The sequence below is a fragment of the Carassius gibelio genome, chromosome A21 (assembly GCF_023724105.1).
Source record: "Carassius gibelio isolate Cgi1373 ecotype wild population from Czech Republic chromosome A21, carGib1.2-hapl.c, whole genome shotgun sequence".
Taxonomy (NCBI): Eukaryota; Metazoa; Chordata; class Actinopteri; order Cypriniformes; family Cyprinidae; genus Carassius; species Carassius gibelio.
Window position 1 is genome coordinate 11353657 of NC_068391.1, and position 23158 is coordinate 11376814.

At 39.6% G+C, this 23158-nt stretch overlaps 1 long non-coding RNA gene across 2 annotated transcripts; it reads right to left on the reverse strand.

Moving 5' to 3' along the window:
- Position 1: 1 nt before the first annotated feature.
- On the reverse strand, positions 2-10349 carry LOC127941868 (uncharacterized). Of its 2 annotated transcripts, XR_008149157.1 has the most exons (6): positions 10251-10349; positions 8472-8575; positions 8287-8380; positions 7880-8203; positions 3347-3534; positions 2-2854 (listed from the first exon to the last, which is right to left on the reverse strand). It is a non-coding gene; the product is annotated as an uncharacterized LOC127941868 (long non-coding RNA). The 2 variants fall into 2 exon arrangements; XR_008149156.1 differs by lacking the exon at positions 3347-3534.
- Positions 10350-23158: the final 12809 nt, after the last annotated feature.

Here is a 23158-nt window from a genome sequence, read left to right on the forward strand (position 1 = left end):
TTTTACTGCAGCTTTATATAATATATCCTCTAGTAAATGGTTGTCTCAATATGTTTTTGGGTTTTTTTGTGTGTGGTTTTAATTTTTCATAGTACTGTATGTGTGTGTGAGGGTGTGTGTGTTTGTGTGTGTAAATCACCTGAAAAGGGCCATTTTATACACTTCTATTTTGTAGCATCTTCCCCACTGAAGTCAACTTATAACACAAGGTTATTGCACAAAAGCAGTTGTCATTCATTTTTACATGACCATTTCCCACCCTCTCTCCGATCCTAAGCGTTATGCTAGCTGTTCTTTGCTACTGTAACTTTAAGAATTCTATATGTAAATGATCTCTGTTATTATTGGCAAACTCAGTGTACCTGCCTTGTTTGCTAAGTGGCTGAAATATATGTATTAATACGGTCATGTTATGCAGTCATGTTCATTCAAAACTAAATTATAAAAGCACAACCGTTTTTAACACTGATACTAATTCGAAATTATTTCTAAGGATCTTGTGACACTGAAGATTGCATATAATATTACTGATTTTACTGTTTTCATCAAATAAATGCAGCCTTGATGAGAATTTAAAGATTTCTTTCAAAAACATTAAAAGTGTTTTACCAACCAAAATTTTTTTAATGAACTTTAATTAGGTATTAATACATTGTGTATATTAATATTATAAATAGTTAAAGAAAAAAGGAAAATCAACAATTCACGTGTCTAAATTGAAACAGTCCAATCAAGTCTCACTTTCTGTAGGTCCATTTCTGTATATAATTTTTTTAATAAATATGTTAAAATTATTTTAAACTCATTTAAAAATGTATTAATTTTAAGAGCAATATACATTACACTTACAAGTTATGTTTTTTTCCTTTCCTGCTAATATCAAGAAGTAAAGCAAAACTCTGACCAGTGCACTGTCCCCAGAAAAAAAAAAAATTAAATAATAATAATTAGGTGCAGGATGTGTTCCTATGGCTCCATTGGTAGACCATTGCTTAGCAGTGCAAAAGTTTGGGACATTACCATTGTCCATGTCTCTTTTAAAATAATCATCCCTTTTGGGCACTAAAACCCAAATTCTCATGCTGATAGCATGGTGTTTGGTGTTATCTGGTTACCCTGCACTCTCTCACGGTGACTCCCACATAGGCCCAGGGCAAGTTCCTGCTTACAAAATGCTTCAGCAGAACTGGATTTTTGTTTAGTATTTGGCAGGATAAAATTTGGCAGAATTCTTTGCTCTAAATAGACATAGTACAGATGGTTTAACGTATACACACATAACAACTGACATATTTACCCACGAACAGTGATGCTAATAGTGGCCCACACAGTACGCAGCTTATTTAAAGCATATTAATTATCTCTGTCCTGCCGATGAATCAGGACAAACAATAGGCCACCCACATCAATGGCGACACTGCTGTTCACTCTTATTTCAAAGTGCCTGGTCACCTTAAAACTCTTTGTTGTCAGAACATTATTAAAACATTTTTATTAATCTTAATGTATGCCGTCTAAGAGAGAGGTTGTAAATATTTTTTTAGAAACGCCTGTTTCTACTATATATCCAACCATGTGAATTTATATCCAGCATCTAACTTTGTTTCTGTAATTCAGACTTTCACTCTCCCAAACTGACTTTATATGTCACAGCGTGACTGGATCTTGGAATTGCGTCTATTAATCAAGATATAATTTTGGGTTTTTAATGTAGTTTATGTTTTTATTTAAATTTCAAATGATTTGTTAGTTTCATTTCAGTTATTATTCAGTTGCTTTAGTTTTGTTGTTAATTTTATTTTTTATTTCTATTTCATTTCTCACACAAGTAAGTTTGGCAAGGGACAACTTTTTCTAATGTTGTCTAAAATTACTTCTTATTTATTTTTGCTTAAAATATAACAACTTTGTCCACATTTTATGGATTTATGGACAAATGTGTGTCCTCTGATGATCTCTAATACTTCTAGGCTTGGTGGCTCTACATGTTGATGTTATTTCTTTTGATAAAAGGACCTCTATCTTAGGGTGGCCTATTACATATTAGGGCTGTCTGGGGCCACTTCATGCCACCCATTTGGTCATGCCACTGTAGACCAAAGAATTAAAAATCAAAGACCGAAAGTATTTTAGGAACTTTACTTTACCTAACAATTACCTTCTTTATTTATTTGATGGAAACAAGCTTTTATTTGAATAAAATCTCATGTAATTTCCAGTGCTGACTGTTTGACGGTTTCTTCCAGACTGGATTATTTGGTTTAATCTATTGTAGTTCCATGTTAAAAAAATAAATGTAAAAAAACTTATGCGTAATGACTCAATTCCCATGATTCATAACAATGATTCGATTAGTATGAATATTTTGGCCTGTGACTCAGGATTTACAAAAAACATGGTTAACTTAATTACAATGCCAAAAACTGTATTCCTACAACTTGCTGTTTTAGTAAATCTCACAAGGCAGAAGTGCACGTTTTTAATGATTCCAAATTGTTCCATTTTAATACAAAATCTTCAGAAGCTTCAGGGATTTATTTTGAATTTGAAATCTCAACTATTCTGATCTTCATAGTCACTGATTTGATTTTGACAAGCGTGCCATTTTGGGTCCAGGTGTCCCAATGAATATTTGACTGCGTGGAGAGATCTTGGTCTGATGGTGAGCCATTCAAATTTGTCATGCCACACTGGTTAAACCACCATCCTGTGTTGTTTTGGTTCACACTGCAGCTGTCAACAGCTTTATCAGCAAAATTGCAGAATGGAGAACAATCATCATTGTCAACATCAAAGGTACTGAAAGGGACTGTGTCTTGATTCTGCTCTTGGTCATACCCTCAAAAAGCATCACCTACAGAAAGCAAAATCGTATTGACATATTTAATACTAATTGTCAGTAGGTTTCTATACTGTGCAACTCATAAATTATAGGGATAGTTCACCCAAAAAATGAAAATTCTGTAATTAATTACTCACCTTCAAGTTGTTTCAATTCCCAAAGACACGTACGTGTTGTGTTGACACGAGAACACAAACCGTAGCGGAAGCATTGCACTGTTTGCAAGCAGAGGAAGAGGAGCACTAGTGTAATATTTGTAATCATGTTAAAAAATTTGCAATTGAGTAGGACTTACATTTAGTTTTTTTGCCCAGCCTTACTTTTTCAAACAAGAAAATACAGACACTTCCGATACGTAAATAATGACAGAATTTTCATTATTGGGTGACTATCCCTTTAATCATCAGCAAGCCTAAATGTAATATGTGGACATTAATTGCATTTTCCATAGTAATTTTGAAGGAATAAGTGGTGTTATGGGAATGATATTTGCTATTGGCTGACCTGCAAAAAAAAGCATATCTGCCAAGGTGTATTGCAAAGAATTTGGTTTCATCTTCAAGCCAGAAATTGTCATATGAAGCATAGGGCGGTGGTGTCATCTTGTGAGACCAGAGACACGTGCAGCTGGAAACGTGTGTTTCTCTGATTCACAATATTGAAGATTTTTCTCATACCCAACCAGTGTTTACCTTCAGAGAAATAGATAAAGTAAATACCTTTTTATTCATATTTAAGACATTATCTAATTTAGAAGTTAAAGGGATTTTTCTGCCATAAATGTGCATATTATTCCAAAACTGTATGTGTTGCTTTCCTCTATTGAATATATTTTGAAGAATGTTGGTAACCAAGCAGTTGCTAGTGGCCACTGACTTTTGTATTATTATTTTTTTTCCATATTACGGAAGTCAGTGGTTCCCTTTCAGTCGGTCAGTCTCGATGTTACGTTGATGACCGACAAAATTGGGATATCGCTTCGATAGACCAATCTACTTCGAGTTTAAACTAAATGATCCAATGCACATTTAGCATGCAATTAGTGCATCCAGTATAATAAGTGAGTATAATAAGGCAGCAGGTGCAATGCATACCAGCTTTTCACTTCAGAGCTGAGCGTTAGTATCATTCTGCTCAACTGTGTCTCCTGTGAGCTACGAGTTCAGCACACTCACTGAAGCTTCATATGTTGGAGAGACTTCAGCAGTGGTCGTTCCTGTGTAGAGTGGGATGCACACTTCAGGCTGCACTACCCCAGTCGCGGCTAATTCCCCTGTGCGCCTCAGCACTAAAAGAGCATTTCCTAAAGAGCAAATTTCTCTAAAAGAGCTTCATATAAAGACGACGGATCTTTCTTATAAGGATGCCATTTCACCCATTTTTTTCTGGGTGCAGTCATTACCTGGTAACTGGTGATGGTCACGATCGTTGCTTCATGTGTCTGGGCATCGAGCACGCTGAGGTGGCCTTCATGGATGAGTCATATTCCAACTGCGGGAAGATGACCATCTCGGAGCTGCAAACCAGGCTCTGTTACCTTCAGAGGGGCGGAGTCCTGTTGCTGCTGGCGTGATCTGGGGCTCGTTCTGGCAGCCAACAGATGAGAAAAAAACTTCCGGCTTTAGCACGGGTGGTTTGAGGATTACAGTGGTGGCAACCCTCGCAGGGAACCAACCCTCTGGAGACCAGACTCACGCACCCTCTGCCAACCTGTGGAGCCAGTTGAGCCCTGCACCCCACACTCACACCACACTCCGGCCTGCTCACAAGCTGCCCAAGTTGGGTCCCTGGGTTCCACCTCACTGCCCCACCGTGGGTGTGGCTGTGGTTCCGCTAGTCCTGCTTGTACGTTTTCTGAGCACCGCTACCCAGCCCATCTTGCTGGCTTCTACAGAACATCAGCCTCGGCTATGCGATTTAGTTTGCCCGGTATCCACCCAAATTCATTGCACCCAAGCAAGGCGGTGGGTTACCACTGATCTTGGATCTGCAGGTTTTGAATCAGGCACTTTATCGGCTACTGTTCAGGTGCATCTGTCCCCAAGATTGTTTTGCAGGGATCGACCTGAAGGACAAGTACTTTCATTTATCATTCCTTCCATCACACAGACTTTTCTGCAGTTTGCATTCGAAGGACGGGCATATCAGTACAAGGTCCTGCCCTTCAGGCTGTCCCTAGCTACCCGTGTCTTCACACAAGTTGCGTTGCCGGCTCTTGTTCCCCTCAGAGAGCAGGGTGTTCGCAATGTCAAGGGAAAGTCACAGGGACTTTGTGCTCCAGCACAACTGGGAACACAACCTTCGGGTCAACTGGGAAAAGAGCAAACTCTCACCGACGCAGAGGATCTCTTTTCTTCAAGGGCACGACAGCGGTCCTACTGAAACTCTTTCAGAGGCTCCTGGGCCATATGGTGGCCACGGCGGCACTTACACTGCTTGGCTTGTTACATATGAGACCGCTCCAGAACTGGCTTCATGCTTGAGTCCAGAGGTGGGCATGGAAGTGCGGCACTCACTGGGTCCAAGTTACACTGGTCGCCAAACCCTCACCCCGTGGTCAGATCTTACATTCCTTTGGACAGGGGTGCCCCTTGAACAGATATCCAGACATGCTGTGGTTTACATGGATGCCTCCATCACCGGCTGGGGTGCCACGTACAACAGGCATGCAGTCTCAGGGGTTTGGACGGGCCCGCAGCTGCATTGGCACATCAATTGCTTAGAGTTGTTAGCAGTGTGCCTTGCCTAGAACCATCTCAAAGGTCACTTACGAGACAAGCACATGCTGTTCCGAATGGACAACACAGAGACCGGGGCGTACATCAATCGACAAGGAGGTCTGCACTCTCGTCGCAACTCACCCGCCACCTCCTCCTTTGGAGTCAAAAGGTTCTGAGGTTACTTTGTGCTTTTCACATTCCGGACCTGCTCAACCGTACAGCCGAAGAGCTGTCTCGAGCAATTCTCCTGGGAGAATGGCGAGTCCATCCCCTGATGTTCCAGCTGATTTGAAGATGGTTCAGAGGTGCTGAGAAAGACCTGTTTGCTTCTCCAGAGACCTCTCACTGCCAGCTGTTCTACGCCCGAGGGAAAACTCGGCATGGATGCACTGGCACAGAGCTGGCAAAAGGGCATAGACAAATATGCGTTCCCCCAGTGAGCCTCCTTGCACGGACATGTCCGTTAGGACAAGAAGCAAGTCTTGCTAGTGGCTAGTCTTCCTCGGATCTGGTTCCCCAAACTAGTGCCCCTTGCGACAGCCCCTCCTTGGCTGATTCCTCTGAGGAAGAATCTACTGACTCAGAGACGGGGCAACTTTTGGCACCCGCGTCCGGACCTTAGGTTCTAGGTGACCTAATCCAGGATGTATTGGACCCAATCACTTCGGCAAGAGCACCGTTTACGAGACACGCTTATGCCTTGAAGTGGAACCTGTTTGTCAAGTGGTGATCTTCTTTCTGAGAGGACCACCAAAGATGCCCAAATGTGGTCATGCTTTCCTTTCTGCAGCAAGGTCCAAAAGCAGCAAAGTCCGCTATTGATGCGTACCATGACCCGTGAATAGGAAGTCTTTAGGTAAGCATGACCTTATCATCAGGTTCCTTACAGGGGCCAGGAGGTTAAATCCTTCCCGGCCCCCCTCTGTACCCTCTTGGGACCCAACTTTAGTGCTTAAATAACTACAGCAGGGCCCATTTGAGCCTGACCTGCATGCATTTTCGGTCTGCGATTCGTGCCTAAAGTTCTGGCCAGCTGAGGATGACCCTCTGGATTGTGAATGCCATAACCCTGGCTTATCAGGCTTGTGAGCTCACTGAGCTAGAAGTGTTGCATCCTCCAGGGTGCTGGCTTGTGGTGCCTTGCTGACAGATATTTGTAGAACTGCGGGCTGAGTGACCCCTAACACATTCACTAGGTTCTACAGGCTTCGTGTAGAGCCGGTATCCTCTCGTGTTCTCACCTCAAACGAGTAGTGGCACTGAGAGGCCTCGGTTAGTGTTGGCTTGCTTAAACTGCTCCAGAGTGTCCGTACAGTAGACCCTGTTGAGATCCTCCTTCGTCCTAGGCAGCTGGACATGGCGGAATGTCCGGCGCCAGGACTTCATGATAAATCCTTGAGAACCATGGAAGGCTGGGTTCCATATTGAGACATAAGTTGTACTCATACGTGTATAGACCATGTATAGCCTTAGAGCCTGTGTTTCCCTGGCAGACTTCTGCCTTTCCAAGAAGGTTTTAATCACCTCAAATTTCTCCATATACACTTAAAAAGATGCTATATGTGTATTTGCTCCCAAAAACTCCTTCGGGAACGATGGGGCTTCCGCAGCATCCCTGTTCCAAGCGGAACGGGTATGTTTTCCCAGTGTTATCCAGTCAACCCTAGTGAGGTAGTGCTTTGACAATGGTGACTGGAACTAATTGTTCCGAGCCCAGGCCTACACATAATAGCGGCTCGCACAGGGCACTGGAAGTCTGTGGTAGTGATCCCAATTTCGATGGTCCTCAATGTGACATTGAGAGTGAGTGACTGAAAGGGAATCTCTACATATGGTAACCCTCATTCTCTGAAGGAGGGAATAGAGACATCACGTCCCATCGCCACGGTTGCTGTACCACTGCTGAGCCACCAGGTCACTGGCTCGACTCCCCAGTGAAAACCTGGTATGCATTGCACCTGCTGCCTTATTATACTCACACTGTGATCAGTGGAAGCTGGATGCAATAATTAAATGCCAATGTGCATTGGCTCATTTAATTAAAACTTGAAGTATATTGGTCTATCAAAGTGATATCCCAATTTTATTGGTCATCAACGTGACTTGTCCATTCCCTCCTTCAGGGAACGAGGGATACCATACATAACCGAGACGTTACTAGCACCTGTTTGGTTGGTTACAAACATTCTTCAGAATATATTATTTTCTTTTTAACAGAAAAAATAAACTCATTCAAGTTTGGAACAACAAGAGGTTGAGTAAATTATGACAGAATACCATTTTTCAATGAACAATCCTATTTACTGATTTATTGTACCCGGTAAGTGTCCAAATCCATCCAAGTATTGTGACCACATTCATTTGAAGTCAGTGAGACCATCCGTCCATCTCTGTATTAGTGTCCATCCACCCTCCATGTAATCCATCGCACAGAACACCTGTTAGATGGCCAGTTTAAGATGCTGAATGTTTGATTGGCTTTTAAATTAAAATAACTGGTTGGAAATGTTTAAACAAAACTAAAAGAAGGTACTTTCCTCAAAGGAAACATCTGTGTTTTCTGGCTGAATTATATAAATTCCACTAGGGATTTTTGTAGACACGACACCTAGTGTCTCTTGGATGTCACTACGGTCTCTCCCTGTGGAATGAAAGGGAATTCACTGTGAAGATGTGTAGATGATAAATATTTTGCTGAAAGTTTGACAGCATTAATCATCTCACCGTGGGACTCCATGTGCTTCATGGAAAAGATGTCACTGTAGCTTCTCTGCACATGTGAACTAAGTGTGTTTACTTTGGCCATGAGCTTGATTATCTAGAAAAAAAAAATTAAAGCATCCAAAGCAATATGTTTAAAAATGCAGAAGAGGATATGCGGTTTGGAAGTTTGGACATTTTTTAAATACCTGACTTGAGAGAAATTCCAAGGCTTTCTGCTGTTCATCAATGAGATTCATGATCAACTTCCTAGTGTTTCTTGTATATGACACTATGGTATGCTGGAGGTTACCTAAGACACACAACCTGCATTAAACTCTGTGAAAACTGCAGTGGATTTAAAGGGGTTATATGATGCAATTTAAATTTTTTCTTTCTCTTTGGAGTGTTACAAGCTCTTGGTGCATGAAAATCTGTAAAGTTGCAAAGACTAAAGTCCCAAATCCAAAGAGATTTTTACCAAAGTTAAGAGTCATTATGCAATATTTACATAATGCCTGCCAAATGTTCATACAAACAAAGAAGTTGTGTTTTCAGTAACTGCAGTTACTGCTGAAGCAGCCATGTCAGAGAGACACTGTGTATATCTACACGAAAGCAAAAGCACTTTATTTGGCCTTCTGAAAGTAGATGCATTTAGGAATCTTTAAGATTACTTACAACAGAACAGCAACGCATTTTATGAACGACAGTTTGGTGAACCGCTTCTGAATCAGCTACTGGAAGTATTTTTTGTTATTAGTTTAAGTATTTGCTATTGAATCTACAAATGCGGAGTTTTGCGCGTCACGTGTGTGTGTATGTGGTGTGCTCGTGCATGTGTGTGTGTGTGTGAGTGAGACAGAGAAGGAGAGAGAGACACCACAGTGGAGTCAGCTGTCTTAACAGTCCGTGGTTTGTGTACTGCAAACACAGCTGTATCACTGTGTCTGTCATGTGACTCTGTTGCATTTTCGGACTTGAACTGATGGTAAAACTAAAATCAAAAATGTAACCATCTTTACATTTATTTTGAAAGATGAAGCTTGCGATTATGAAAAGGGACGTTACATTTCTAATGAGTGCTTGCAGTGTTCGGCCAATCACAATGCACTGGGTCAGCTGGCCAATCAGAGCAGACTACGCTTGTCAGAAGAAATATATATTCACACACATGTATATATATTTAGTTAAAAATATATTAGTTTCAATCACAATAAAATTTGTTTTATATATATATATATATATATATATATATATATATATATATATATATATATATATATATATATATATATATATATATATATATATATAGTAATAAATGCAATATTTCACATTAAAATAGAGTGAAGGAATTAAAAATTCATTTTTGAACTGAGAATTGGCCCATCTGGATGCATTAAAAAAATAAAAACTTGTGTAATGTTGCGTAACCTCTTGTTTTAGCCATTGCACATGCACAGTCCTTTCAGTTTCGGTTTTCAATACGATCAAGTGTTTACATTCACTCTCAATCGTATTATAAAAGTTATAAACCACCCTTTTCAATCCGATCAAAATTTCATTCAGTTTGATTAAGGTGTTTACATGAAGGCTTTTCAGTCCGATTGAGCCGTCAATCCGATTACTAACGGATTATTTGGTTGCATGTAAAGATAATCAGATGAGTTATCGAAGAGGAACAAGAACAAAGAGGCACACTAATTATTTTTCTGTCAACAGATTTATGGTTAAAAGGGCATTAGGTAGTTAACAGTAATTCCCGACAACATTATATGAATTCAAATGTTAAGATCTTAGAAGTGACATACTGACCCTTTAAGAATTAATGCACATAAAACATGAATTTTAAAAAGATTTGATGTGTATTTTTTTTTTCACTACTGTTTGTATAAAACATGGTTGCACTCCAAATCAAAAATAAATAATATAAGAACTAATAAGTAAATAATAATGCCATGGAAGAAGAAAAAAACTTCAGATACCTTATAACATCAACACGTCAAATCCATAGGTCAAATCTGAGAATGATCAAAATAACAAAATCTAGGGGAAATCCCAACTAAACAGATTCTTGTAAAGCGGTTTGCATTTTTGACCTTTGCATGCATTAGATTGTGGGTTCTTTAGGTAGTTTCCTGTGGATTTTACTGAGAGAAGGCACAATGTTTTTTAAAAGTAAAATGTTGTTAATTAAGTTACATGATACTGAAGCTTAATAAGTTTTAAGAGTTTTATCAGCTTTCAACTGTATTTTTTGGGGAAATGCAGCCATACATTAAATATTACACAATTTTCTAACAAAAATTTAGTTTGATAGTTATGTTTCCAATTGCTTTAATTTAATAGTTATGTTTCCAATTGCTTTAATCTATTCCATGTTAGGTCAAATCACCATCCATGCCTTTAACTTTGACCAATCTTTTCAATCTTATAGAAGCGACAACTTTGTAAATATTCATACATTAATTTCAACTTTAAATGTCACAGCAACATTAAATAGTACAGGTGCATCTCAATAAATTAGAATGTCGTGAAAAAGTTAATTTAAATTGTGAAACCCATGTATTAAGTAAGGAATAATTGACGATGTGCTGTTAAATTATTAGAATTATTAGGGTGTACATTATTAAAGTAAAGCATTAAATGGCCCCGTAGTATAAATAAATTCAATGCACACAGACTGAAGTAGTTCAAGTCTTTGGTTTTAATTGTGATGATTTTGGTTCACATTTAACAAAAACCAAACAAATTAACTAAAAATAAAAGGATTGATCACTTAGGAAATATTCAACCTATTGTATCTATCATACATTGCTGTCTGTGATTGAGGAATTTGGGAAAAGAGCAAAAATGGGCTATTTAAATGTTACAAAATCATCTACTGAGCGGAACTTCTCTCTGACAAAATCTCCAGGACATATGACTAGTAAGCCAATACTCAAATAACCATTATGATTATTTTTGTTCTAACCACTTAAATGATAGAAGTACTTGCGCTGTACAATCTATTAAGACTGTGTCTGTTTCACGAATAATGGGGTCAAAATATAAATTTAATGTAGGATTTAGAAAAAATCGTATCGTGATTAAACCAGAAAAATGTAAAATAAATGAATAAAAACTATTTTTAAAGTTTGGGCTCATAAACATTAGATCACTCACACCCAAAGCAGTTATTATAAATGAAATGATCACAGATTATAGATTTGATGTACTCTGGTTGACTAAACCCTGGCTAAAACCAAATGATTATTTTGGTCTAAATGAGTCGACTCCACCAAACTACTGTTATAAGCATGAGCACCGTCAGACTGGTCGTGTTGCAACAATATAAAGTGATATTCTCAATGTTACCCAGAAAACAGGATAAAGGTTTAAACATTTGAAATACTTCTGCTTAATGTTAAACTGTCAGATATGCAAAAGAAATATATTGTATCTCTTGCTTTGGCTACTTTGTATAGACCACCAGGGCCGTATACAGAATTCTTCGAAATAATTTGCAGATTTCCTCTCAGACCTTTTGGTTACAGTTGATAAAGCGCTAATTGTCTGAGATTTTAATATTCATGTTGATAATACAAATGATGCATCAGGACTTGCGTTTACTGACCTGATAAACTCTTTTGGAGTTAAGCAAAATGTCACCGAGCGGGCCCACAAATTGTTTTAATCATACACTAGATTTAATTATATTGCATGGAATCAATCTTACTGATATGGATATTGTACCTCAAAGTGATGATGTTACCGACAATTTCCTTGTATCGTGTATGCTGCATATCACTGATATTAAAGGGGGGGTGAAATGCTATTTCATGCATACTGAGTTTTTTACACTGTTAAAGAGTTGGATTCAAATGCTAAACATGGACAAAGTTTCAAAAATTAAGTTGTACGTTTGAAGGAGTATTTCTGTTCCAAAAATACTCCTTCCGGTTTGTCACAAGTTTCGGAAAGTTTTTTTCGAGTATGGCTCTGTGTGACGTTAGATGGAGCGGAATTTCCTTATATGGGTCCTAAGGGCACATCTGCCGGAAGATCGCGTGCTCCCGTATAGCAGAGCACTGAGAGCAGAGGCATTCAGTGATCAGAGCGAGAGCGTCGCGAAATGTCACAAAAGAAGTGTATTTTTGGTTGCCAGGGCAAGACAACCCTGCACAGATTACCAAAAAAAAACAGCATTAAGGGACCAGTGGATGGAGTTTATTTTTACAGAGCATCAACAGAGTTGTGCAAGTGTGTTTGTGTTCGTTCCCTGCATTTCGAAGATGCTTGTTTTAAAAACATGGCCCAGTTTGACGACGGATTTGCGTATCGTTTATTTCTTAAGGATGATGAAATCCCAACGAAAAAGGGCCACGATCGTGTGTTGGAACCGCAGGCGGTGAGTAAAACTGCTTCAAATATATCTGCCTCCTGCTTCAAATATCTCTCCCATCGGAGACCCGGGTTCGAGCACTGCTCGGAGCGAGTCGTTGCTGCTGCTGCTTTCGTTCAGTTTCAGCCTCAGGATCTGATTCTGGATCATAAATATACGCTGAATCTGACTGTTAGCCATGGTTTGTTTTGGTTGGTTTTTTCCTCACGATGTCACAGCTTCCAAACGCTCTCAACGCAAAAGCCTACTCACGCTCGTGATTCTTTAGCTCCGCCCACACGTCACGCCTCCAGTCGGTCGTGTTTTTCCGGGAAAAATCGGTACTGACTATCTTTCTCTTATGAATATAATAAAACTAAAGACTTTTTGGAGTTATGAAGGATGCAGTACTACTCCATAGGTACTCAAGATTAACAGGATATTGAGTGAAAACGAGCATTTCCCCCCCCCCCCCCCCCCCCTTTAACTATATGTCTTAGCGTTACTGTCTGGGCAGAACTATTATTCCAGCCACCAAAGACAGATTCACAAATAACCTGCCTGAGACGAAAAACTAGACGAAATGACTGGCAACATGGGCACTTTTTTCTCTAATACATTAGAAGCTGTTTCTGTCACGCTGTCTGATTTCTGTTTCCCTGGGTGTCCACTAGTGGGCTCACTTCCCCTTAGGCACCTCACCATAGGCACTATAATTCCCACTAGCCTTGTCCCTTCATCACAGTAATTGCACTCCTGCTAATTGCACCAGGTGCCTTCACTTATTAGTCATTAGCCTTCCTATATTTACCAGTCATTTCCTGTTGTCTGTATGGAGTCCTTTCATTCCGTTTCCTTTTGTGATCCCAGTCTTCTCGTCCTCCGAGATTCCTCGTATTCTGAGTTCCCATTCCTGTTCCCTTTCCAGTTCCTTCTTTGTTTGTTTGTTTTTGGACTGCATTCTGGTTTTGACCCTGGCTTGTTTTGACTACGATTTGGATTACCCCAATAAAACATACCTGCAATTGGATCTCTCTCTCTCCCTGTTTCACTGGATCGCGATTGTCCCTTTTTTCCCCCATCAAATTGAAAAAGGTTAGAGAAAAATGTACTGTGCCATGGTATAACAGTAATACTCAATCTCTCAAGAAAGAAACTCGTAGTCTTGAGCGCAAATGGAGAAGAATTAACTTGGAAGTTTTTAGAATTGCCCCTAAAACTGCCAGGGCCAAGCATATCCACAAACTCATTGACAATAACCAAAACAATCCAAGGTTTTTATTAAGCACAGTGGCTAAATTAAAAAATAACCAGACGTCACCTGATTAAAATATTCCATCAACGTTTAATAGTAATGACTTTATGAATTTCTTTGCTGATAAAATAGATAACATCAGAAATACAGTAACAAATGTAGATTCTACAGTGTCTAACACTTCAGTTTCATCTATCACAACCAAAGGTAAACTGCAGCGCTTTACAAATATAGTACAGGAAGAGCTAAATGATCCTGTACCCACTAAATTACTGAAAGAGTTGTTACCTGTAGCAGAAGAACCGTTTCTCAACATTATAAACTCTTCGTTATATTTATGTCATGTCCCAAAAGCTGACGGTTATTAAGCCTCTTATTAAGAAACCACAACTAGATCCTAGTCAACTGGCAAATTAAAGGCTCATTTAAAATCTTTCATTTATGTCTAAAATTTTAGGAAGTTTAGTTGTCTGCTCAATTGAGCTCCTTCCTGCCAAAAAAAAATCAGTCAGATTTCAGGCCCCACCATAGCACAGAAATTGCACTTGTTAAAATGACAAATGACCTGCTTCTTGCATCAGCTCTTTGCTAGTTTTACTTGATCTTAGTGCTCCGTTCTACAGCATAGATCATGACATACTCATAGATCAATTTAAAAACTAAACAGGTATTCAAGGGCAGGCTCTAAGATGGTTTAGATCCTACCTGTTCGATCGCTACCATTTTGTTTATTTAAATGGGGAGTCATCTCATTTATTACCAGTAAAATACGGAGTGCCACAAGTATCTGTCCTAGGTCCTCTTCTATTTTCAATATACATGTTGCCCCTCGGTAATATTATTAGAAAATACGCTATTAGTTTCCACTGTTATTCTGATGATACTCAGCTATATATCTCAACGAGACCAGATGAAACTTCTAAATTATCTAAGCTAACAGAGTGTGTTAAAAATTGGATGACCAATAATTTTCTCTTATTAAATTCAGATAAGACAGAGATATTACTTACTGGACCAAAAAAAACTGTACACAGAATCTTGTAGACTACGGTTTGCAACTAGACGGATGTACTGTTGCATCATTATTCTTTAGCTTGGGTTAAACTAATTAATTTTACTTTGTTGGAACAGCAGCTACGCTAATTATGTCTCTATTTATTTCTATGTTTTGCAACAGGATTTACATCCCATGGTAACTAGGATTTACACCAGCAGATAAGCTCCAGTCTGTATCCAGAACACCTGAGAAGTGATTATGCTAACCCCTCAGAGGACCCCAGATGATGCTAACCCTGAATCAACAAACAGAACTAACAAATATTGCAACTTACTTTGCATTCACATAATAATTGCTGTTACTAGTGTTTAAAAAAGAATTCAAATGTTTTATTAATGAGTTAGAAAAATAACGGATATAATTTGCATACAGGAAACTTGGTTGAAATTAGAGGTTATTATAGCATTCAGAGAGATACAAACAATGGTAATGGTGGAGGATAAGCAGTTTTTATTAAGCAAGATATACAATACAGGGTAATGGTTAGAGGGAAAGAACTAGAATTTATCATAATGGAGGTATGGACAGAGGATGGTAGTTTTAAAATAGCTTCTAATTTTAAAGGTTTATAATAATTTGCTAACCTTGGAAAATTTGGAGGAACTGTTAATCAACTTAGAAGGCAAGGTCATTTGTTTTGGAGATTTTAATGGTCATGATACATTGTTGGATAACTACAGTATAATGATATGAATGGAGAGGTTATTGAAGAATTCATGGATAGGAAAAATGTAGTTTGTGTTTGCACATGGTACTAGAATAAATGTTATAAATGGGAAAGAGACAGCGGTGGATATCACCCTTGTTTCTGAGTCAATGGCAGGGGTATGTTGGTGGTAAGTTAAAAAATAAAGAATGCTGGGGAGCAACCATTATCCAATTTTTGTTGAAATAGGTACAAGAGTGGAATTAAAGGAAATAAACAGATCAGGAGGAATGGGTTTTTGACCAAGCAGTTGATTTATATATTCACATTATATATACACACACACATGCTCATCAGCTTTGATTCCTCACACCTGTGTTTGACCCTTTATAAGTCTGTTTGTTCCCTGCTATTGTGTTCAGTCTTGAGCCTATGCTTCCTGTGAAAGTGAAAAAGTGAAGGTGAAAGTGACATTCAGCCAAGTATGGTGACCCATACTCAGAATTTGTGCTCTGCATTTAACCCATCCGAAATGCACACAGAGCAGTGAACACACACACACACACTGTGAGCACACACCCGGAGCAGTGGGCAGCCATTTATGCTGCGGCGCCCGGGGAGCAGTTGGGGGTTCGATGCCTTGCTCAAGGGCACCTAAGTCGTGGTATTGAAGGTGGAGAGAGAACTGTTCATGCACTACCGCCACCCACAATTCCGTCCGGCCCGAGACTCCAACTCACAACCCTTCGATTGGGAGTCCAACGCTCTAACCATTAGGCCACGACTTCCCTTCTATATTATTATTATTATTATTATTATTATTATTATTATTATTATTATTATTATTATTATTATTATTATTATTATTATTATTATTATTTTTATTTTATTTATTTTTTTTTTAAAGTGACGTGACTGTGTATCCAGTTGCTTAGTTAAGTTTGATTGTGCTTGTATTTTTGGACCGTCGTGTCTTTTTTGTTTAATGGTAGCTAAGTTTGATACATTTATTATGTATTTCGTTTTCTCTAGTAAAGATTATTGTTACTTTTTGAACATTCAAGCCCCTTGGCCTTTTTTGCTCTTTTGCTCTTCCACTCTTGGGTTTAACAGTCTGGGAGTAGCTCAGTGACTAAATTCACACTCTTAGAGCACCAGAGACCCAGGTTCAATCCCTGCTTAAGGCAGCAATTGAAAGCAAGACTGAAGCATGGAAGCAAACCCAGCGGAAGAGTGTTCACCACCCTCCAACGCGGAACGGAACCTAGCTGCACTCTCTGAGCTGGCCACTACCATTCAACGACATGATCAAACTCTATCTCAGATTGTCAAAATTTTGAGCCTTCAGTCCCAGGCGTCTTCACCCCAAGAATTCCAACAGTCCCCTGATCCTCAATCAAGGTCCATGGTGACACTTCCTTGGAAGCCCTGAGAGATGCAGAGGATTTATTACCCAGTGTTATGGTGTAAGGGTGTGTGGGTTTTTTGTTTTCTCTTGTGATTTCTTCTAGGTGATGGCGTAATGAACAACACCTGTTATAGATCGGGACGTATGAATAAAAGTGCCTCTGAGACGTGGGTCGAGGCACGTGGGAAGTGACATCATCCCATGCTGCCGCTTGATCGCGCATTGTTTGTGGATCTGTCGTCAGAAATTAAATTGATGTGTTAGTTTTAAATGTAAACCCCTAGAATTATGTAATAAAAAATATTCTTCATTATACGTTTTTGGTTTGGTTTTCGTCATTTTTGTTGCAGTTTTGAGCTGACCGTAACAAAATGGGGGCTCGTCCATTTCTGTTTTTTTTTAAGAGGAAAATATTATTATATTAATTTGCATTCGCATTCGCATAGATGAGTTAAATCAGCTGTGCGTTTGTTTGGATTTGTGTTGTAAAGCAGTTAGTAATTGGAAACACCTGTTTTGCGTTATCAGCAGTTAAGCTGTTTGCACGCGAAGCTGCCGACAGATCTTTGTGTAGTTTGATGCTTTTGCCAGTTTGTGAGTTTTTTTGTTTCTTTTCCCACTGTTAAAGGAAAAGGATATGGCGATGGGTGAGTAAACACTTTAACATTTGTTTGGAAACTGATTTATGCGGTTGAAGTGTTTTGCTCAAGCGTTTTTGTGTAGTCTGGTATCAGCAGTTGATAATTGTAAGTTCCACGAGGACTTTGTGAAAAGCGCATGGTTAGGTGTTAGTTTACTTCTCACATTTGTGACTTTTCCTGGTTAGGCTGAAGCAACGCTTGCGTTGACCCTTTATTATTTTAGTTTGTTATTTTTGTGCTGACGCTGGGCTGAGGGCACTGCCGCAGATGTTGTCTCTCTTTGGTTTGTCCGAGAGAGGTCGGCGCTGACGGTATTCGAGTGCTTAAAGTCACTTAGCTCTTGGCTGAAGTACGAAGTCTAGGGTTGAGGTAGTATTGTTAGGTAGGTGGGAAACGTCACTAAATGTGAGAAGTTTGAGTTTGTAAATATAGTTTTTTTTTTTGTCTCACAATGAGTTTAGAATTGACAGAGTTTTTTGAACATCCTTCTGAGGAGAGCTTTAGTCAGCTTTCTAAAAAACAGCTATTAGAGGTCGCAGACAAGTTTAAAATTCCCCTTACCACTAAAGACAAAAGTCTAAAGGAAGGACTGGGGCTGATCATTAAGGCTGCTCTGGTAAAATTAGGCATTTTGACATGTGAATTAGGAAGCCCTTTACCTCTTATAGGTGATCAGGAACAGACTAAAAAGAAATTTCCTGAAGGGACCGTTACATCACTTACATTTGAACAACAGAAACAGTTGTTGCTCTTGGAGATGGAAAAAAATAAAATGAGTCAGGAAGTTGAATTGCGTAGGTTGGATGTGGAGGCTCAGAGGTTTGCTCTGATTAGAGAGGGTAGATTGGGAAACTACGATTCAACTCCAAAAGCTTTTGATGTGGCTCGTGCTCTTAAATTGATGCCAAAATTCGATGATGATGATTTGGATACTTACTTTAATTTATTTGAGCGGTTGGCAGGTCTTATGGGGTGGGAGGATTCTGAGCAGACGCTTCTGTTACAATGTGTGTTTTATGGTAAAGCTCAAAGAGCGTATTCCACTCTTAATGTTAGGGACAGTCAGATTTATAGTAAAGTGAAAGAAACCGTGCTAAAAGCCTATGAGTTGGTTCCAGAGGCCTATAGGCAACGATTTCGAGCTTTAAGAAAAGGGGCACAACAAACATTTACTGAATTTGCAAGGGAGCTAAGGATTCAATTTGATCGTTGGCGCTCAGGCTCACAGGTAGAGGATTTTGATTCTCTTTGTGAGTTGTTGTTGTTGGAACAGTTTAGAAATACTTTGCCAGAAAATTTGTCTGTTTATTTAACAGAGCGAAACGTTCAGAGTGCAGAGGCTGCTGCTGTGTTAGCCGATGAATATGTGTTGACCCATAAAGATGTAAAAAGAGCTAATTGGCGTCGTCCAAATAGCTCTGTGGACAATGTTTCAGTGGAGGTTCCATCTTTGCCTGCTAATGTAAAAGCTGAGAAAAAGTTAAGAGCTTTTGGTGACAAGAGTGATCAGTGTGCTTATTGCTTAAATAAGGGACATTGGAAAAAAGATTGTCCAGCCCTTAAGGCAAAAATGAACCGTACTAAATCTGATCTAAAACCTGCTCTTGCTGCTTCCTCGGTTACTAAGGTAGTTGAGGGGGTTGATGTAAATACTGCTCAAGGTAATTTGGTGTTGTGTAGTGATGAAAAGTTGAGTTATGCTCCTTTTATTACTGATGGTTCTGTGTCTCTGGTTGGGAGTGATGAGAAAATTCCAGTTAAAATCCTTAGGGATACTGGTGCTTCAGAGACCTTTATTTTGGAGTCCGTATTACCATTTTCAGAGAGTTCCAGTACTGGGAGTGAGGTATTGATAAAAGGAATTGGGTTACAAGTGTTGTCTGTACCTTTGCACACTATGGTACTTGAATCTGAATTGATTACTGGTCAAGTTGTAGTAGGTGTGCGACCCTCTTTACCAGTGGAGGGCATTGCTGTAATCTTGGGAAATAATTTGGCTGGAGGTCGAGTATGGAGGGATGTACCACCCCCACCTATTGTAACAGATTCTCCTTCACTTGAACAGGTGGATGTTGATAAACAGTTTCCTGATGTGTTCGTAACGTGTGCTGTTACTCGGGCAATGAGTAAAATTGTTGTTGAAAATCAGGATAAGGAACCTAGACAGATTAGGGATAGAAGGAAAGTGTTTCCTAATCTTTCTCTTCTTTTCCCTACAGTCTCTCGTCAGGAGTTGGTGGTGGCACAAAGGGAGGACCCCAGTCTGAAAGAAATGTTTTCTGAAGTGCTAGCTCCGGAAGAGGTAGAGAGTGCAATGAGTGGTTGTTTTGTTGAGGATGGTCTTCTGTTAAGAAAATGGCTATCTGGTAGGGAAGTACCCATAGGTGAGCCTTATGAACAGGTTGTTGTGCCAATGTCTCTTCGAGATACTGTGTTGCGTTGGGCACATGGAGATGTTGTGGGGCATCTTGGGGTTAATAAAACGTACAATCATTTGTTGCGTTATTTTTATTGGCCACAGTTAAAGAAAGATGTAAGGAGGTTTATTAAAACCTGTTCAACCTGTCAGCTTACGGGGAAGCTAAATCAGTGCCTTAAACCGGCACCGTTATATCCCATACCTGTAATTGATACACCGTTTCAACATCTGATTATAGACTGTGTGGGTCCATTATCTCCATCTAAGTCAGGAAGTGTATATCTTCTTACTGTAATGTGCCAGAACACTAGATATCCAGCTGCCTATCCGCTTCGTTCAATCACTACCCGTGCTATTGTTAAAGCTATGACACAGTTTATTTCTGTGTTTGGGATTCCAAGAGTTATTCAAAGTGACCAGGGATCCAATTTTACTTCGCATATGTTTAAGGAAGTGTTGCAGCAACTTGGTGTGAAGCAAAATCAGTCTAGTGCTTACCATCCACAAAGTCAAGGGGCTTTGGAACGCTTCCACCAAACTTTGAAGTCGTTGCTGCGGGCTTATTGTGTGGAGTTAAAGGGTGATTGGGAGGAGGGGTTGCCCTGGTTAATGTTGGCAGCTCGTGAGGTGGTTCAGGATAGTTTGGGTTTTAGTCCCAACCAGTTGGTCTTTGGTCATAAAGTGCGTGGACCATTGGCTTTACTTCATGATGGATTAAAGGAAGTATCTGACCCACCTCAGGGTTTGCTACAATATGTAGAGGGTTTCAGGCGTCGGTTATTTTTGGCTGGTCAAATGGCTAAAGAAAATTTGCTGAATAAGCAAAAGAAGATGAAGCGGTTGTTTGATAGGAACACAGAGTCTCGTGTGTTTTGTCCAGGTGACCAGGTGTTAGCTCTGTTGCCTCTTCCTACCTCTCCATTTTGTGCAAAGTTTTTGGGTCCCTATACAGTTGTACGTCAAGTTTCAGAGCAGAATTATTTGATTTCAACTCCTGAGCGGAAGCGACATTCACAGCTGTGCCATGTAAATTTGTTAAAACCTTTTTACTCTCGTTTTAGTGAGTCCGAGAGGGCTCCAGCTGCTGTGGCCATAGCATCTTCTGTGACTGAAATGGCTGAGGATGTTAAGGTACCCGAGGATGGTATTTTACAGCCTCGGCTTAACAATTCTGAAACCTTAAAGAAACTGGATGAGTTTGTTAAACACTTGCCTTTTAAGCAGAGAGATGAATTGTCTTCTTTAATTTCAGATTTTCCTATGTTATTTTCAGATTCTCCTTCGCGTACTAATGTGATAGAACATGATATAGATGTTGGTGACGCCAAGCCAATACGCCAGCATTTTTATCGGGTTTCTTTGGAAAAACAATGCCATCTTGAGTCTGAAATAAAATACATGATTGAGAATAACATCGCTAAACCTTCCTTTTCAAGTTGGGCATCACCTTGTTTATTGGTGGGAAAGCCAGATGGTACGTACCGATTCTGTACTGACTATCGGAAGCTTAACAATATTACAAAACCAGATTCGTTCCCTTTGCCCAGGATGGAAGATTGTGTAGATGCGGTTGGCTCTGCTCTGTATGTTAGTAAATTTGATTTACTCAAAGGATATTGGCAAGTGTCTTTAACCACTCGTGCACAGGAGATTGCTTCATTTATTACTCCTTCTGGACTATATTCTTATTCAGTAATGAGTTTTGGCCTTCGAAATGCACCAGCTACTTTCCAACGCTTAATGAACCGTGTAACTTCTGGTTTGGATGGATGTGCTGTTTACTTAGATGATGTGGTTGTTTATAGTGATTCATGGGAACAACACATTGTACGTATTCGAGCACTTTTTGAGCGATTAGCTGAAGCTAAGCTCACAGTCAACTTGGCCAAGTGTGAGTTGGCCAAGGCGACTGTGACTTATTTGGGGAAAGTAGTTGGGCAGGGAAATGTACGTCCTGTGCGAGCTAAGGTACTGGCAATAGATAATTTTCCGCCACCAAATACAAAACGAGAGCTTATGCGGTTTTTGGGAATGGTGGGCTATTACAGGAGTTTTTGTTCAAATTTTTCTTCAGTGGTAGCCCCCCTGACCGATTTATTGAAGAAGAGTGTGAAATTTGAGTGGTCCTTGCAATGTAAACAAGCATTTGACAATGTCAAACTGTTGCTTAGTACGGCACCTGTTTTGGCTGCGCCTCGGATTGGATACCCATTCCAGATTCAGGTTGATGCCAGTCAAGTTGGGGCCGGAGCTGTCTTATTACAAACTGATGATCATGGAATAGAAAAACCAGTTTGTTATTTCTCCAGGAAGTTTAAGGCTCACCAGTTGCATTATTCTACTATTGAAAAGGAGGCATTGGCATTGATCTGGGCTTTGCAGTTTTTTGAAGTTTATTTGACAAGTGGTACTTTTCCGATTGTGGTGTTTTCAGACCACAATCCACTTACCTTTTTACATTCTTTGCAGAGCCCAAATCAGCGCCTTATACGCTGGTCTCTTTTTCTGCAGCCTTATCCATTAGAGATTCGACACATAAGGGGTGTCGAGAATGTGTTGGCTGATGCCTTGTCTCGGGCTCCATGTGAGAATCTGGATACCCTGATTTAAAAACTTGTATGACTGTGACTGACTTGTTTTTGTAGGTGCCGAGAGTTGCCGTGGTTCCAGTTACAAGTGAGGCCATTTTGAGAACAACTGGTGCATTGTAACCCTTATTTTTTCTGATTTAATATAGGTCCTTTACAAGGATCCTCTATCTTAAAGGGGGAGGTGTTATGGTGTAAGGGTGTGTGGGTTTTTTGTTTTCTCTTGTGATTTCTTCTAGGTGATGGCGTAATGAACAACACCTGTTATAGATCGGGACGTATGAATAAAAGTGCCTCTGAGACGTGGGTCGAGGCACGTGGGAAGTGACATCATCCCATGCTGCCGCTTGATCGCGCATTGTTTGTGGATCTGTCGTCAGAAATTAAATTGATGTGTTAGTTTTAAATGTAAACCCCTAGAATTATGTAATAAAAAATATTCTTCATTATACGTTTTTGGTTTGGTTTTCGTCATTTTTGTTGCAGTTTTGAGCTGACCGTAACACCCAGTGTACT